Raw genomic sequence first — 17,208 nt, 5'->3', positions numbered from 1 at the left:
TAGGGATACCCGTATTCCTTCACGATGGTACGAGCACGTACACCACTAGCCAGGAGAACTATCATTACATTTTACATAATACTGTCGTAACGACTACTACTTCTAACGGGTATCCGGCATAGAGAGCTACCAGAGCATGCTCACCCGACAAGGAAAAGGGTCAAGGGTGTGCGAACCGACTGGTGGGTCCATACTCGCACGTATGGGCCATGTGTAAAGTATATGGCACACATCCAAGCTGCCCGTTAGAATAGTACTATAGGAAAATAGACAGTTATGATAGATGCCGTGATTGCATTCGCAAATTCTTGCATTAGAACCCCGATAGGGGGTCGCTTACTGAGTATTCTTAAAATGCTCAAGCCTCGTGCTACTGCATTTTTTACATAAAGGCAAGACGCCCCTTGAATTTAAATATGTTTCTATCTTCTGCACATTGCATTGTCTTTACTTTGTGATGCCACCGTCAACCGTACGTGGGTGCCTTGACTTTACTTGTAAAATGATTTAGCACACGACCTGAGTATTTCGAAGATTACTTAGTAAGTGTACCATCTATAGGGGTCATGAAGAAATGCAAATACATGGAACAATGCTCGAGGGACCTGTCACTATCTCATCCTAGGGGTGGCCTCCAGTTCGGACTAACTTGGATGAATAGTACTTCCTTACACACGACCCACACTTGCGATTGTTAATCTCCAGGCGGCTCACACCCCCTGGACCCATAATCATCTAGTTAGCTGTTCGTAGCAATGTCTAAAGTTCAGTAAACCCTTGAGTTTCATACTCGACATCATCACCGTCATTATCATAACATGCTGGTCCTTACTCATCATCATAAAAGGGGAAGAATCCCAATGCTTATGTACATACAGAAATGCATGAGTCCCTCTATTTCTTGTCCTTAAAAAGTCTTCTGAACACAACCCTAGTTTCATCTCTATATTACTATTAGTAATACTTGCGCGTTAAGTACTCATCTTTAACATCGTTACACATTTTCTAGGGTTGTGTCCTAGGCCGAATCCTCAACATGGTGCAAAATGGCATTCATAACATACATCTTACTTAACATAGAAAACATCATCATATTATGGTAACAATATCATGCATCATAATCAACATATATCGTCATCATAATGCCATCAAATACATCATAATCATCATAGCATGTCATCAAACATCATCGAATATCTCATGCACGTCATCATACATCATATCTCATACAACATACGTCATATAGCAAACAAGTCTCTAGCCTATCTTATAGTAAGGCCACTTACTTTGTTGGCCATAGCCGGCGTTCTCCCTAAATTATTATCGTTGGCTCTCGTTTCTCGAAAGCTGCTCCAAGTATTATCGGGAATCATTTCCTATTCGATCATTCGTCACCTTTCGTTAGTATTTTACAATTAATAATAATTCTAATTGACATTTGTGAAATATGACATTAAAACGACATCGATTAGCTTACTTGAGGTCGAAAACAGGTTCGGGAGGGTCAAAATGGTAGAAATTAGTTTGAAATTTGAGTATTTGAGCTGAATAAGCCTAAAGGGTTGCGGACAGCCAAGCTGAGCCGTCTAAGCTGACCAAGTCGAAGGAGTCATTTACTGCAAGCGTGCTACATGGCCCAATACGAGGGCAACACATGTGCAGGTGACTTCGATCGAGGCGTAGGTCGAGGCATCAGTCACGAGTTGTAGGCTGGACTGCGATCATGGGTTACAGGTTGGCTGCAATTTGGGCCTCGGGTTCTCGAATTGCTACAAGCGCGGACTGCTACAGATGGACTGGGCCGAGGCTTGGATTTGGCTTCAGTTTAATGGGTTGTAGGCATAGCGAGTTATGGGTCGTGGATTGCAGACGTGAGCCACTGCAGGTGCGGGCTGCGTCGTCTAGGCTGGTTGCTGGCAAGACGGGTCATGGGTGGAATCTGACTCAGATGCGGATTTGTCAGATCCTTTCTTCTTCACCTGACTCGCAACAAGATTTTGCAGCGACCTTTTCTCTACTCTGTTCGTCGTTTTCTATGTCGATTTTTGTTTTTTCTTCCTCTACTTCTCTATCAGCCTCTTTTCTTCCTTTTCCCGAGGTCTTGTGAATTGAAAACGCCTACAATCATAGAACTATAAGCGTTTTATCATATCTAACTTTTTGACTTCATTACCGACGACGACGCACACTAGAAGGATATGAAATGTACCTTAGATCGATGTACAGTCGTCGAGGATCCTTCTTGTGTCATGAATCAAACGTTTCAACGTCGAGTACAGTGGTCGATTATCTAAAAGTATATAATCCACAAAATCATATAAATAAAACAAAATGTTTTTTAATTTTGGCTTGTAAATTCGATGGGAAAACCCCATTGGAAGTAAGTTAGAGAATCAATGGATGCAACTCAACAATTTGATATCATGCAACTGTTGTCTATGATGAGAATGAAAATACCATTTTGAATTTGTCTATGATGTTCAGACGAATTGAGGTATGTTATTATAATTGATCTCGTTGGTAGAAGAAAAACTGATGTCAGATTTCATAAGGGGAATTTTGGTCATTAGTTCTGCACAAGTTTGTATGACTTTATTATTGTTGGATGTGACCTCGATCGGAATATGTCGAAACAAGTAAAAGAAGCAAAGGAACACCTTGAAGGGAGAGATCTTTTAAAGCAAAGAAAGCTTAAGCACTCTGGTTTTCAATTCTCTTTGTTCTTGTTGTATTGAAAAGAACATACATCTAATGACTTTTTATAGTGGAAAAATTACTAACTAGCTTCCTAAACTAGTGTATGTTATCTTATTCAAATGTTTGTGTTGTACACAATAACTAGAAGGGTTGAGAGCAAGAAAAAAATAAAGAAAATACACCAAAGTAAATGAAATATACTAACTATTTTGGATTTTTCTTCTAGGTTTTAGATCTTGCACACTTGGATAGAGAGTTGTTAATTCTCTATGACCCAACTCGAAACTAGTAACCATGCCAAGTAAAGATTAAGTATGCCTAAATTCTATGAATTATGGTTGCATGATTAGGGTTACTTATTTAAGATAGACTTACTATGACGCACTTAGTGCCTAAGAATAAATTGTAACCCTAGATCTTCTCTCATGGTAGATCACGCCACCTAAATAAAAAGAACCAACTATTGAAAATGTGAGGCACAGAGGCAAAAGGTTGGCCTCCGAAAACTCCACAGAGAGTGCACTCGAGGCAATATTACCCCATGCTTAAAACACACAAACCGAGACCCAACAAAGACCCATTCTTAGTCAGGCTGCACCTAAAGTACAACGAACTATTACTTTCACTATTGGGGCCTTACAATCATTTATTGTACCACAGTAGAGACATAGACCAACTAGATACGACAGGCTATCTCGGCTAGCTATGCTGCACAGACCCCATAGAGTCCCAAGGGACCATTGAAGAGTTTTATTTCTTAAAATTCGATCTACTAACATTTGATGGAGAAATGGGGATTCAGTAGCCATTAAGGCATGATTAGAAGCCATATAGATTGCTTTCCACTTACATGATCTGGCTAGAGCATATAAGGTCCAATGTGCCACTTGATTTTATGGGGTAAGACACTTTTAGTGAAAAACTACCTCAAGAACGATAAGCATAATTGAGGAGACAATTTTTCAATCCCTATTTAAGGAGGTATTTTTCGAGAATTAGGAGACCTCCTTAAGCTTAAGTAAGGAGACAAGACAATGGAGGAGTCCATCAAAAAAAAGCATGCATAAGTTGAAAAAGTCAAAGTGGTGAAGCCTAAATTTGACAAGACGATTAAATTAATGTATTAATGACTTCTAGTACGTACCGTTAGAAAGATTACAGAAAATATAGTATATCTTAAAATTATTACCAAGAATATATACCCCTCTCTATCTTATAACATTTTCCATACTACACCAAAAGTTATTATTTGATTAATAAACATCATAAACAAAACCTTAAACCAAACCACTACCAAGAGATCTAGATCAACTAAATAAGGTTCATTTGAAATATTTCTTATTTTGTTTTATTAAATTACGCAACTATTTGAAAACTCCGTTTATTGTTCTTTCTAATCCAAAGTGAATTCAAAATTTTGGAAACTCAACGTTCTCAATTTGTTTTAAAAAATAATAAAACTTTAAATTGTTATTTTACCTTAAACCAAACCACTTCCCGAAATGTATATATTATTACCTTTTCATTTATAACATAATGTAAAGTGCCTTTTATATCATATATTTGTTTTATCATGTCCTTATATAAACTCAACATGTTCCATTTATTTCTCTCAAAGTTGGAAACTTAAGTAAATGGGACTATTACACAGCGACTGTCTTCTAATAACAATTGGTCGCAAACTTGATTTGATGGACCTCTCTGTACATTGTGTTAGCATTTTCGAATACTATCACAGTCGTACATTTTCAACCATACAATGTCACGATTTAGACACATCATGAAAAACCTTTTTTTTACCTAACTTTATGGCTTCATTAGACTTTAGACAAGGTTGGTCACTAACCGAACATGACTTATATAGAAACTAAACTTTGTTCAATCAGGCATGTAACAACTCTAACTAACTTGCCTCTACTCTAGGTCAAGCCTAAGGCTCTACATACCTTTACCGTAAGTCAAAATCCTTCTAATTCAATCCGACATTTTTCTTGAGTTTCTGAATTTTAGGACCTTGGTCCCTTATCTTTGTTTTGGTAGTTGTAGAGCTTGTACGATATTGTTCTTGATTCTCATTCTTGTAAGTTTCTATGGTTCATAATTCCTTGAGGCATAAGTTATAACATACCTTCAAAAACATATGAATCCATTGTAATAACAAGCATGAATTGTTCTAGAAGGTCATAGATTCATAATGAATTCCTTAGAGGGTTCTAGAAGGGTCTTGAGTCTTGAGGTGTTTCTTTGGTCCTAACTTGCTTTGGGTTCCAAGCTTACTCTAATCAACTTGAACTCTTGAACATACCTTGTTGTCCTTATGAATAGGCCTTATAAGAAGTAGCAAGTCATTTGTTGGACGTATAGACCTTGAATTTTAATAAGTAGTCTTAGGGGCATTTTGGTCATTTTGGTTATTTTACCCCTAATTCTTGGTTTTGCTATTTAACGTGTTCCAATGGCTTTGAAACTTCTCCACATCATCAGACATCACATGATAAGGTGTACCACGGAATTTAATAGCATTTGGAGGTCCTCTAGGTCATGAACCGTAGGTAGACATCCTTGGGGGCAATATGGTCATTTTGCACCATTTCATGGTTTACCTACCTATCCTTATCCAATGACCACCAAATTTCATATATAACCTCCACATGCTATAATATGCTCAACATTAAAATTTCATAGGCAGCGAAGTTTATCTAGTTTGTTATTTTAATGTTACTTAAATTTCGAGCAATTTAATCGGTTCAGGGCTTTAACTCATGGTTCTTTGAGTTTATCTTTTATGTATCCTTAATCCATACATGGTTTAGGGTTCATGTGGATATCCAAGAGATTCCAACAAGTATTTTTTAAGAAAAGTCCAAGGTGGCTACTTACCTCGTCATCTGTGTTTGGGACTTACGTTCTTGAGCTTTCGGTTTCCGAATTATTCCAAATTATTTTACTAGATTCATCTTTTAACCTAGTTTCAATAACCATAAAGAAGTTCATGAGAACCGGTGTGAAAATGGTCCAAATTGATTAAAAACTATAGAATGGTCAACATATGGCTACCTTTGACTTTTATTGGTCAAAGTTTGACCTTTGACTTTGGACTTCATCTTCTTCATTAGTTGCTGGAAAAATCACGATTTTTCCTTATCATACTCCTCTGGTTTTGCCTTTGTACAACTCTATATACACTTCTAATGGGCTAAATTTCTTCATGAAACGTTTAGATGAAGTTTCAAGGAAGAAGTAGGGGTCAATTTCATACCTTGTCTTGGTCTATGGCTTGAGTTAAAACCTTCTAAAGTTCACCGGAAAATATGCTTCTCGCCTTTTTTCGAGACAACCGATTCTAGAGCTTTTCATTGCCCGATTCCTTCACGAAACTTGTTGAAAATCCCATATGGCATGTGTTGGAGTTGTTAGGATGGAAAACGATTAACCACAACCCTCGAATCTAGAAGAAATCTGAAGAAGAAAAATCCACAATCTAAAAGCTTCAAACTCAAATTTTAGGAATCATCACTCGATTCTTGTCTTGAAACATTGCCCATAACTTCGTATTTATAAATCAAGCTTGCATGGTCATTGATTGTTCTAGAATTGTGGTGAATTTCTCATTTTTTATTTATCTAAAATTAAGTAAAAAATATCTAAAACGACGAAGGTGCTATCGACATTGGTTTTCAACTTTAACTGTTAGATCTACAGAACCTTGAGTCTTGTTAAAGATATCCAAATAGCAGCTCAATCCAACAATTGGATGTGAATATACAATTGATTTTCTTCTGCCAGATGGTTATGGAACCAAATCTAGTTGCAGATTTTCTTTCATTACAGTTTTGTAATTAAGTGGAACTTTAGGGGTATTTTGGTAGTTTGTCACATTCTGAATATTTTATTATTATTTTTCTCAAAAAAATCCATAATTTTCTAAAAATCCTTCATCCATTCATCTTGCTGGTCATTTTTTCCTTCTCGACCATCTTTAAATTCCTTCTAGATAAGGAATTAAAAATCGAGAAAGATCCTTGGTAATTGAGAAAATGACCTTTTTGCCCTTTTCACCTACTTTTTCCTTTCCAATCTTTGTCACAGGCCTTAAATTCTTCAAATTACTTCTAACCCTATAGAAATGACTTGCTTAAGACTCCTATCCTTGTTTGATCCTCTTAATTTCTTTCCTTGAATCCTTTGGATCTTACATGGGCGGCTTGTTCTTATTGGAGCTAATTTCCTTTATTTTTTGGGGTGTTACATCATATCTCATCACTTGGCTCCCGGAATCGTATTTATCAATCACAGTTTTATACATGATCCTAAGATGAATTGGTTAACTCTTTACTAGTGTCTATGTCGTACATCTACGTATCATGAATACATGATCCTAAGATGAATTGGTCCTCTCTTTCTTATAACATTTTACATACTACACCATGTTGGGTTTTATGTCCTAAAACTCATAGTTTGTAAACAAAGATATATTCTATTTTCAATAAAGTTATTATTGATGTTTATTCAGTAAAAATTGTTATTGAATAAAGTGAACTTTACGATCATTAATCTAAATCCAATAAACTAAGAACACTCTGGCTATAGTATGATTACTTGAACTATATGTAGAGACATAAGAGTGGATCAAGTTCAAGTATATAGTCAAAATGATCTATAGTATAAGGATAAGGCTGAGTACCTTATTCTGGGGACACTATGGATGCGGCCCACTTTTGTATATGATATAAACAATGTGATCACTAAATTGTGCATGTGGAGACATGTGAGTGGGGGCGTCCTATGCACTGAGTATTGCATAAGATCGGACCATGAAGAAAACCACTCTCACTTTATAAATTCGTTTACTGTTGAGACTGATTTTCTTTTCATTCGATAACCTAGGTAACTCGGTTTTAATCCTGAGCTAACCATGAACTCCTGTTTATTCGGAATTATCCTTAGATTTGCATGGGTGAGAGTGGCTCTAGTTCGCTGACTCAACAGGCCTCCCATTTCAGGGGTAAGACTGGGTGAATGGCTGGGGATGTGGGGTGCAAGACGGAATTCACTCCTACCCACTTAGGGATAGAAGAAAGGTAGTTCCCTTAAGCACTGACTCCAGGTCTTGAACAAGGGGCCCCACCCTCTCATTGGCCTGAGAGGGATTTTGATAAGATAAGGAATCAACTACAAGGAGAGTAAGATTCGGATTACCTTGTTGATCGAATATCTCAAGTCAAGAACACTTTGTTTGAGATTCGAATCACTCCAGAAGCAAGATCGATCATGTCTAGCTTCAATGATTCTAGTTGATCAAATATCTCAAGACAAGAACACTTGATTGAGATTCGAATCACTCCACAAGCAAGATTGATCATGTCGAGCTTGAATGATTCTACATGCAACCTAAACTACATAGAGTTGCAAAGAAACTTAGCCATTGGCTAAAGAAAAGCACAAATGCTTCTTTTGATATATCTTCTAAGTCTTAATACAAATACAACATAGATGGCTTTATATAGCCTCAAAATGAAACTATTAAAGGCATTCCAAAAGTTGTAACATTCACACTTTATGGCCATAATTAGCCATTATGTAATTGTAACCTAAAGTAATTAAATAGTCTTAAAATACATTAATGAAATACAATAACTCTAAATTGTAATCCACCCAAAATTTATCATATGAAACTTTATTCTTCTTCAATGTTGCATGAATTGAAATATCTTTTGATGATTTCAACAATATTTTCTTCACATCTTCATTGAAGCATATGTTATGATTGATGTCTCTTGGTTCATATCAGATTTGGTTTACTGGTTGGACCACAAACCAATTGTTCATTAGAGGATCAGTGAGACACAAGGAACAAGAAGTAACTTCAGGGGTAAAACGGTAAATTGACCCAGCTCTAGTTACGAACAACCTGTGAAGGATCGACTTACTAATCATGGTTATATCAGATGGACAGAAATATATCTATAGTGAGGGGAGTGCAACTACTAGGCTATAGTGGAGTGTCCTAGTAGTTAACGAATGTTGGTTAACCAGGTTAATGAGTTTAATCGGTTAATCTTGGATCGTTGGAGCCCATGATCTATAAGTCCATTAGGTCCCTCTGCTAGCTCATATCGGACTAAACCATAGAACAATGTGACGAGTGAGTTCGAATTGTTCGAATTCAAATTAGGGAATATGCGTTACATATACACGATATATTTAACCGCAATTTTGTTTTATTTACGAATTAAACGAAAAGAGAGAATGTGAGATATTTAAATAAGATTTAAATATCTTAATCAATTATGTGTCGGAATTGATTGGGATTGGCATTTGAATTAATATTAAATATTAATTAAATAGTTTAATTAATCATTTGATGTTACTTTAATTTGAAATTCATTATTCAAATTAATTGTTGAATTAAAATGAAGAAAGTCAAAATGTTGACTTTCATCTAATGGAAAAATCCATGTTAGTGGAATTTTGAGGTGTCAAAATTTGGTTTAACCAAACTTGCATGTTTGCCAAATAAACCCCACAAGTTTGAGTGGAATTTTGAGTGTCAAAATTTGGTTAACTCAAACATGCATGCTTGCCACATAATCCCAAACTCTTGAATGGAATTTTAAGTGTCAAAATTTGGTGATCTCAAGTTTGCATGAACATGCCAACTTGACTCTTTAAATAGAGTGATCATGATACTTGGAGGGGATTCTTCATCTTGATGAAAAACCTTGAGAAAAACTTCTCACAAACACTCTCTTTCACATATACAAAATCCCTCCCAAGTTTAGTCACTCACCGGATTCCACAATCCCGTTCTAAGGCCGGAGGATAGTGGAGAAGACACTAGTGGTGGTTCGAAACCGGTTCGTGAGGCAAAAGGAGTTTGAACTACAAAAGGTTAGTATTTAAACTCATTAAGTTTTAATACTTATGCACATGCTAGTGATTTACAATAATTGATGTTCTAAAAGTGCCTAAGATCCAAATTGCTTCCGCATGTGTTATATTAACACCATCAATTGGTATCAGAGCAAGTTTTAGGCACTTTATTTACATTAATTTGATCATGGTGGGTACCATTTCATGCATGAAATTTGTGGTTGCTAAAGTGGATGGTTTTGGTTTTGGCATTTTTTTTATGCTTCCATTTGATACAATTATTGTAATAAGCCTAAGGTGTATGGGCTTTAATGAATGAAGAAAGGTCTGTAATTTTTATGGAGTCTTTAGAGTCCATTTTAGGTTGTAATTGATCGAAAATGGAAGAGATAAGCAAGCTGAACCGAAGAAGATGGAAGAGGCGGTTCGGGTGTCTTTTCTGTCGTTGGGGACCGATTGAACATTTTTAAGGGTTGGTTTGTCCAGTTCGTGATCCTCGGGAGCGGCTCAAGTTATTTTTAATTATTAATGTAATAATTTAGTTAATTGCTTGCTTTAAAATGCCAAAACCAACCCACTTTAGTGTGTTTAATTAATTATGCATTATGAATGTATGTTTTAATTAAATAGAGAATGTATATGCATAAAGTATGTCATATAGATTTAAAATCCCACCATAGGCTAAGCATGTTTCATGCATTCCAAGTATGTTATAAGTGTTATAATGTATAGTATGCATGTCTTAGGGTTGTATGAGTGATAGATATAATTGTTATATTATTGCATGGAATGGATGATTATATAAATTGTTATATAAAGCATGTTATAGGTTATTTTCAACGTCATAAAATGAGGTAGACGTTAAAATCTATAATAAAGATAAGTGCATGCTCACTAAGGGTTAAGAACCGAGCACGATCAATTTTAACAGTTAAAAAGGGTCGATGTCTCATAAAATTGCGGTTACAAGAAAGCTCACCTGGCACGATCTTGTCTAAGGCTGAAGGTACTTAAGTTGACGGTTTACGGAACACCCACTACCTGGAGATCGGACCAGTACTTGAGCTTAGTTAGCCCAGTTTTATGAGCATGCTTAAGTGATGTAAGATTTAGAAAAATCACCTAGACTTAAGTTATATTTAATTAGCCGGAATATACTTAAGTAAAGAGTATACCCAACCATCTAAAATACTTAGTGGGAGGAAAAAGGTGTATAAGATACATCGTTTTCTCTTCACGCTCTCTGTAAAATTCACACAGTGAGATTCATGCTCGGCCTCGTGTCGCCCTGGGAGCGTCCTCCATTCGGAAGGTATTTGCATGAGTCAATAACAAGGTGAATTGAGAAAGTATTTATAGTAAGTGGGAGAAGGAAGTCAACACGTCCTATGGTCTCCACCACTAGGTTGCACCGTGAGATTCCCATGTTCCGCCTGCATGTTGCCCTAGAGCAACTACCCATTCGGAGGGTCGTAACATGGGAGTCGGAACAACGCAAACTCCAGAAATGGATAGGATTTCTTAAGTCCATTCCCAACTTTGGCTTTTTCATTCGATAGCGTTGTTGGGACCGATTTCTGAGGTCTGAAATTGGTGGGTCACACTTGCGAAGAATTACTAAGAGTTAGTATATTCTTGACCAAAATAGCGATAACTAAAACACTATAGGAACAAGAGTTATTCTGGAATTAGTGTTTAAGTCAAGAATGTCTTGGTTTAGTGAATGAGTGATTGACTGCCCCTCGGTAGCAGTTGCTCTAACTCACTAAAGTATCGTTGCAAATTAATAATGATTTGGGTGCATTATTATATTTGCTAAAACTGATTGGATTAAACAGGATTAAGTCAAATCACTAATAGAATTTTCTTTACATCACCGCATGACAAACTCAATAGTACAATTACTCGCTTCTGAGAAATTAAACGGCGACAACTACACAACTTGGAAATCAAACCTAAACACAATACTGGTCATTGATGATTTAAAGTTTGTTTTAACTGAGGAGTGTCCTCCAAACCCAAACTCAAATGCAAACCGAACAGCTCGGGATGCATATGACAGATGGATAAAGGCAAATGACAAAGCCCGAGTGTACATTCTAGCCAGCATATCTGATGTTTTGGCTAAGAAACACGATGTTATGGGTACTGCTAAAGAGATTATGGAATCTCTAAAAGGGATGTTTGGACAACCGTCCTTCTCCCTTAGACATGAAGCCATAAAATACATTTACAACTGCCGTATGAAAGAAGGGACCTCAGTTAGAGAACATGTCCTGGACATGATGGTCCATTTCAATGTGGCAGAAGAAAATGAAGCTGTCATTGATGAGAAGAGTCAAGTCAGTTTTATCATGATGTCTCTTCCGAAGAGCTTCTTCCAGTTCCGCACCAATGTGGTTATGAACAAAATAGAATATAACTTGACTGCTCTTCTCAATGAGCTACAGACTTATCAGTCCCTCTTAACAAACAAGGGACAAACAGGAGAAGCAAATGTTGCCATCTCCAAGAAATTACTACGAGGATCGTCCTCCCAAAATAAGTCTGGACCTTCAACTTCTAAAAGTGTTTTGATGAAGAAGAAGGGAAAAGGGAAAAATAAGATTCCTACTAACCGCAAGAACAAGGTTCAAAAAGCAGATAAAGGAAAATGTTTCCATTGCAACGAAAACGGGCACTGGAAGAGAAATTGCCCAAAATACCTTGCAGAGAAGAAAGCCGAAAAGACACAACAAGGTAAATATGATTTACTCGTTGTAGAAATGTGTTTAGTAGAGTATGAAAACTCAACTTGGATACTAGATTCAGGGGCGACTAATCATATTTGTTCTTTTTACCAGGAAACTAGCTCCTGGAGAATGCTTGCGGACGGCGAGATAACACTCAGGGTTGGAACAAGAGAGGTTGTCTCAGCAAGATCAGTGGGAAATTTAAAGTTGTTTTTTGGAGATAGATTCATTATATTAGATAATGTACTTTTTGTTCCAGGAATGAAAAGAAATCTAATATCCATCTCTTGTTTATTAGAACAGTTGTATAAAGTATCTTTTGAAATTAATGAAGTGTTCATTTGCAAAAGAGGTATTCATATTTGTTCTGCAAAACTAGAAAACAACTTATATATGTTAAAACCGAGCAAAACAAAAGCTATTTTAAATACTGAGATGTTTAAAACAGCTGAAACTCAAAATAAACGACAAAAGATTTCTCCTAATATCTTTCTTTGGCATTTAAGACTAGGCCACATAAATCTCAATAGGATTGAGAGATTGGTTAAAAGGGGACTTCTAAATAAGTTAGAAGACAATTCTTTACCTCCATGTGAGTCTTGTCTTGAGGGTAAAATGACTAAACGATCATTTTGCGGAAAAGGTTATAGAGCCAAAGAAACCTTAGAACTCGTGCATACAGATCTCTGTGGTCCAATGAATGTCAAAGCACGAGGAGGGTATGAATATTTCATCAGTTTTATTGATGATTATTCAAGGTATGGCTATCTTTACCTAATGCATCACAAGTCCGAAGCTCTTGAAAAATTCAGAGAGTATAAGACTGAGGTTCAGAATCTATTAGGTAAAACTATTAAAACATTTCGATCAGATCGAGGAGGAGAGTACATGGATTTAAGATTTCAGGACTATATGATAGTACATGGAATAAGGTCTCAACTCTCAGCCCCCGGTATGCCTCAACAAAATGGTGTATCAGAAAGGAGAAATAGAACTCTATTAGACATGGTTCGGTCTATGATGAGTTTCGCTCAATTACCCGATCCATTTTGAGGATATGCAGTGGAGACTGCTACATACATTTTGAACATGGTTCCTACTAAGAGTGTTTTAGAAACACCTTATGAGTTATGGAAAGGGCTTAAAGGTAGTTTACGTCACTTCAGAATTTGGGGATATCCAGCACATGTGTTGTTGCAAAATCCCAAGAAATTAGAACGTCGTTCAAAATTATGTCTATTCGTAGGATACCCCAAAGAGACGAAAGGTGGTTTGTTTTATGATCCTCAAGAAAATAGAGTGTTTGTATCAACGAACGCTACATTCTTAGAGGAAGACCACGTAAGAAATCATCAACCTCGTAGCAAACTAGTATTAAGTGAGATTTCTAAAGAAGCTACTGATAAAACAACAAGAGTTGTTGATCAAGCTGGTCCTTCAACCAGAGTTGTTGATGGAGCTGACACTTCTGGTCAATCACATTCTTCTCAAGAGTTGAGAATGCCTCGACGTAGTGGGAGGGTTATAACTCAACCCGATCGTTACTTGGGTTTGGCAGAAACTCAAGTCATCATACCTGATGATAGCGTTGAGGATCCATTGACCTATAAACAGGCAATGAATGATGAGGATAGAGATCAGTGGATTAAAGCCATGAATCTTGAAATGGAGTCAATGTACTTCAATTCAGTCTGGGAACTTGTAGATCAACCGGATGGGGTAAAACCTATTGGTTGCAAATGGATCTATAAGAGGAAACGAGACCAAACCGGTAAGGTACAGACCTTTAAAGCACGACTAGTAGCAAAGGGTTATACCCAAAGAGAGGGGGTGGACTATGAAGAAACCTTCTCTCCTGTTGCTATGCTTAAATCAATAAGAATACTCTTGTCTATTGCCACATTTTATGATTATGAAATTTGGCAAATGGATGTTAAGACAGCTTTTCTAAACGGCAATCTTGAAGAGAGTATCTATATGGCTCAACCAGAGGGGTTCATTGAACAGGATCACGAGCAAAGGGTTTGCAAGCTTAAAAGATCCATTTATGGGTTGAAGCAAGCATCTCGATCCTGGAATATAAAGTTTGATACTGCGATCAAATCTTATGGCTTTAAATAGAATGTTGACGAACCTTGTGTTTATAAAAGGATAGTCAACTCTACAGTAGCTTTCCTGGTGTTGTACGTTGACGATATCCTACTCATTGGAAATGATGTGAGAATTCTGACTGACATTAAGCATTGGCTGGCAACACAATTCCAAATGAAAGATTTGGGAGAGGCTCAGTTTGTTCTTGGAATCCAAATTATTCGGAATCGCAAGAACAAAACACTAGCATTGTCTCAAGCATCGTACATCGACAAAATGTTGATTCGATATAAGATGCAGGACTCCAAGAAAGGATTATTACCTTTCAGGCATGGAGTTCATTTGTCGAAGGAACAAAGTCCTAAGACACCTCAAGAAGTTGAGGATATGAAACACATTCCCTATGCATCAGCGGTCGGTAGTCTGATGTATGCCATGCTTTGTACCCGACCCGACATATGCTATGCTGTGGGAATTTTCAGCAGATATCAGTCCAATCCGGGACGTGCTCATTGTACTGCCGTTAAGAATATCCTCAAGTATCTTAGGAGAACGAGGGACTATATGCTAATGTACGGTGCTAAGGATCTGATCCTTATAGGGTACACTGACTCAGATTTTCAGACCGATGTAGATTCGAGGAAATCGACATCAGGATCTGTCTTCACTCTGAACGGAGGAGCAATAATATGGAGAAGCATAAAGCAAGGTTGCATTGCTGATTCCACCATGGAGGCTGAGTATGTTGCTGCTTGTGAAGCAGCGAAAGAATCTGTATGGCTTAGGAAGTTCTTAACTGATTTGGAAGTCGTTCCAAATATGCATCTTCCCGTCACACTTTATTGTGATAACAGTGGAGCAGTTGCAAATTCAAAAGAACCAAGAAGCCATAAGCGAGGAAAACATATTGAACGCAAATATCATCTCATAAGGGAGATTGTGCAACGAGGAGATGTGATCGTCACACAGATAGCTTCAGAGCACAACATTGCTGATCCATTTACAAGCCCCTCACGGCTAAAGTGTTTGAAGGGCACCTAGTGAGTCTAGGACTACGAGTTGTGTAATTTAGGGCAAGTGGGAGAAAAGGCATATCAGTATGTGATGCCCTAGTTTATTGTATTTTTCTCTACTCAACGTTATAAAACCCAACTAGAGTTTTAGTCCAAGTGGGAGTTTGTTGGGTTTTATGTCCTAAAACTCATAGTTTGTAAACAAAGATATATTCTATTTTCAATAAAGTTATTATTGATGTTTATTCAGTAAAAATTGTTATTGAATAAAGTGAACTTTACGATCATTAATCTAAATCCAATAAACTAAGAACACTCTGGCTATAGTATGATTACTTGAACTATATGTAGAGACATAAGAGTGGATCAAGTTCAAGTATATAGTCAAAATGATCTATAGTATAAGGATAAGGCTGAGTACCTTATTCTGGGGACACTATGGATGCGGCCCACTTTTGTATATGATATAAACAATGTGATCACTAAATTGTGCATGTGGAGACATGTGAGTGGGGGCGTCCTATGCAATGAGTATTGCATAAGATCGGACCATGAAGAAAACCACTCTCACTTTATAAATTCGTTTACTGTTGAGACTGATTTTCTTTTCATTCGATAACCTAGGTAACTCGGTTTTAATCCTGAGCTAACCATGAACTCCTGTTTATTCGGAATTATCCTTAGATTTGCATGGGTGAGAGTGGCTCTAGTTCGCCGACTCAACAGGCCTCCCATTTCAGGGGTAAGACTGGGTGAATGGCTGGGGATGTGGGGTGCAAGACGGAATTCACTCCTACCCACTTAGGGATAGAAGAATGGGTGAATGGCTGGGGATGTGGGGTGCAAGACGGAATTCACTCCTACCCACTTAGGGATAGAAGAAAGGTAGTTCCCTTAAGCACTGACTCCAGGTCTTGAACAAGGGGCCCCACCCTCTCATTGGACTGAGAGGGATTTGGTTTACTGGTTGGACCACAAACCAATTGTTCATTAGAGGATCAGTGAGACACAAGGAACAAGAAGTAACTTCAGGGGTAAAACGGCAAATTGACCCAGCTCTAGTTACGAACAACCTGTGAAGGATCGACTTACTAATCATGGTTATATCAGATGGACAGAAATATATCTATAGTGAGGGGAGTGCAACTACTAGGCTATAGTGGAGTGTCCTAGTAGTTAACGAATGTTGGTTAACCAGGTTAATGAGTTTAATCGGTTAATCTTGGATCGTTGGAGCCCATGATCTATAAGTCCATTAGGTCCCTCTGCTAGCTCATATCGGACTAAACCATAGAACAATGTGACGAGTGAGTTCGAAGTGTTCGAATTCAAATTAGGGAATATGCGTTACATATATACGATATATTTAACCGCAATTTTGTTTTATTTACGAATTAAACGAAAAGAGAGAATGTGAGATATTTAAATAAGATTTAAATATCTTAATCAATTATGTGTCGGAATTGATTGGGATTGGCATTTGAATTAATATTAAATATTAATTAAATAGTTTAATTAATCATTTAATGTTACTTTAATTTGAAATTCATTATTCAAATTAATTGTTGAATTAAAATGAAGAAAGTCAAAATGTTGACTTTCATCTAATGGAAAAATCCATGTTAGTGGAATTTTGAGGTGTCAAAATTTGGTTTAACCAAACTTGCATGTTTGCCAAATAAACCCCACAAGTTTGAGTGGAATTTTGAGTGTCAAAATTTGGTTAACTCAAACATGCATGCTTGCCACATAATCCCAAACTCTTGAATGGAATTTTAAGTGTCAAAATTTGGTGATCTCAA

The 17,208-nt window shown here is 37.0% G+C and overlaps 1 long non-coding RNA gene across 2 annotated transcripts; it reads right to left on the bottom strand.

The window, feature by feature from the left end:
- Positions 1–373: 373 nt before the first annotated feature.
- On the bottom strand, positions 374–2,288 carry LOC111436727. Of its 2 annotated transcripts, none has more exons than XR_002709316.1 (4): positions 2,210–2,288; positions 1,478–2,118; positions 1,287–1,376; positions 374–743 (listed from the first exon to the last, which is right to left on the bottom strand). It is a non-coding gene; the product is annotated as an uncharacterized LOC111436727 (long non-coding RNA). The 2 variants fall into 2 exon arrangements; XR_002709317.1 differs by having other exon boundaries at positions 374–519.
- Positions 2,289–17,208: the final 14,920 nt, after the last annotated feature.

The sequence above is a fragment of the Cucurbita moschata genome, unplaced genomic scaffold, assembly GCF_002738365.1.
Source record: "Cucurbita moschata cultivar Rifu unplaced genomic scaffold, Cmos_1.0 Cmo_Scf00059, whole genome shotgun sequence".
NCBI classification, from domain to species: Eukaryota; Viridiplantae; Streptophyta; class Magnoliopsida; order Cucurbitales; family Cucurbitaceae; genus Cucurbita; species Cucurbita moschata.
This window is presented reverse-complemented; position numbering and strand designations above follow the sequence as displayed.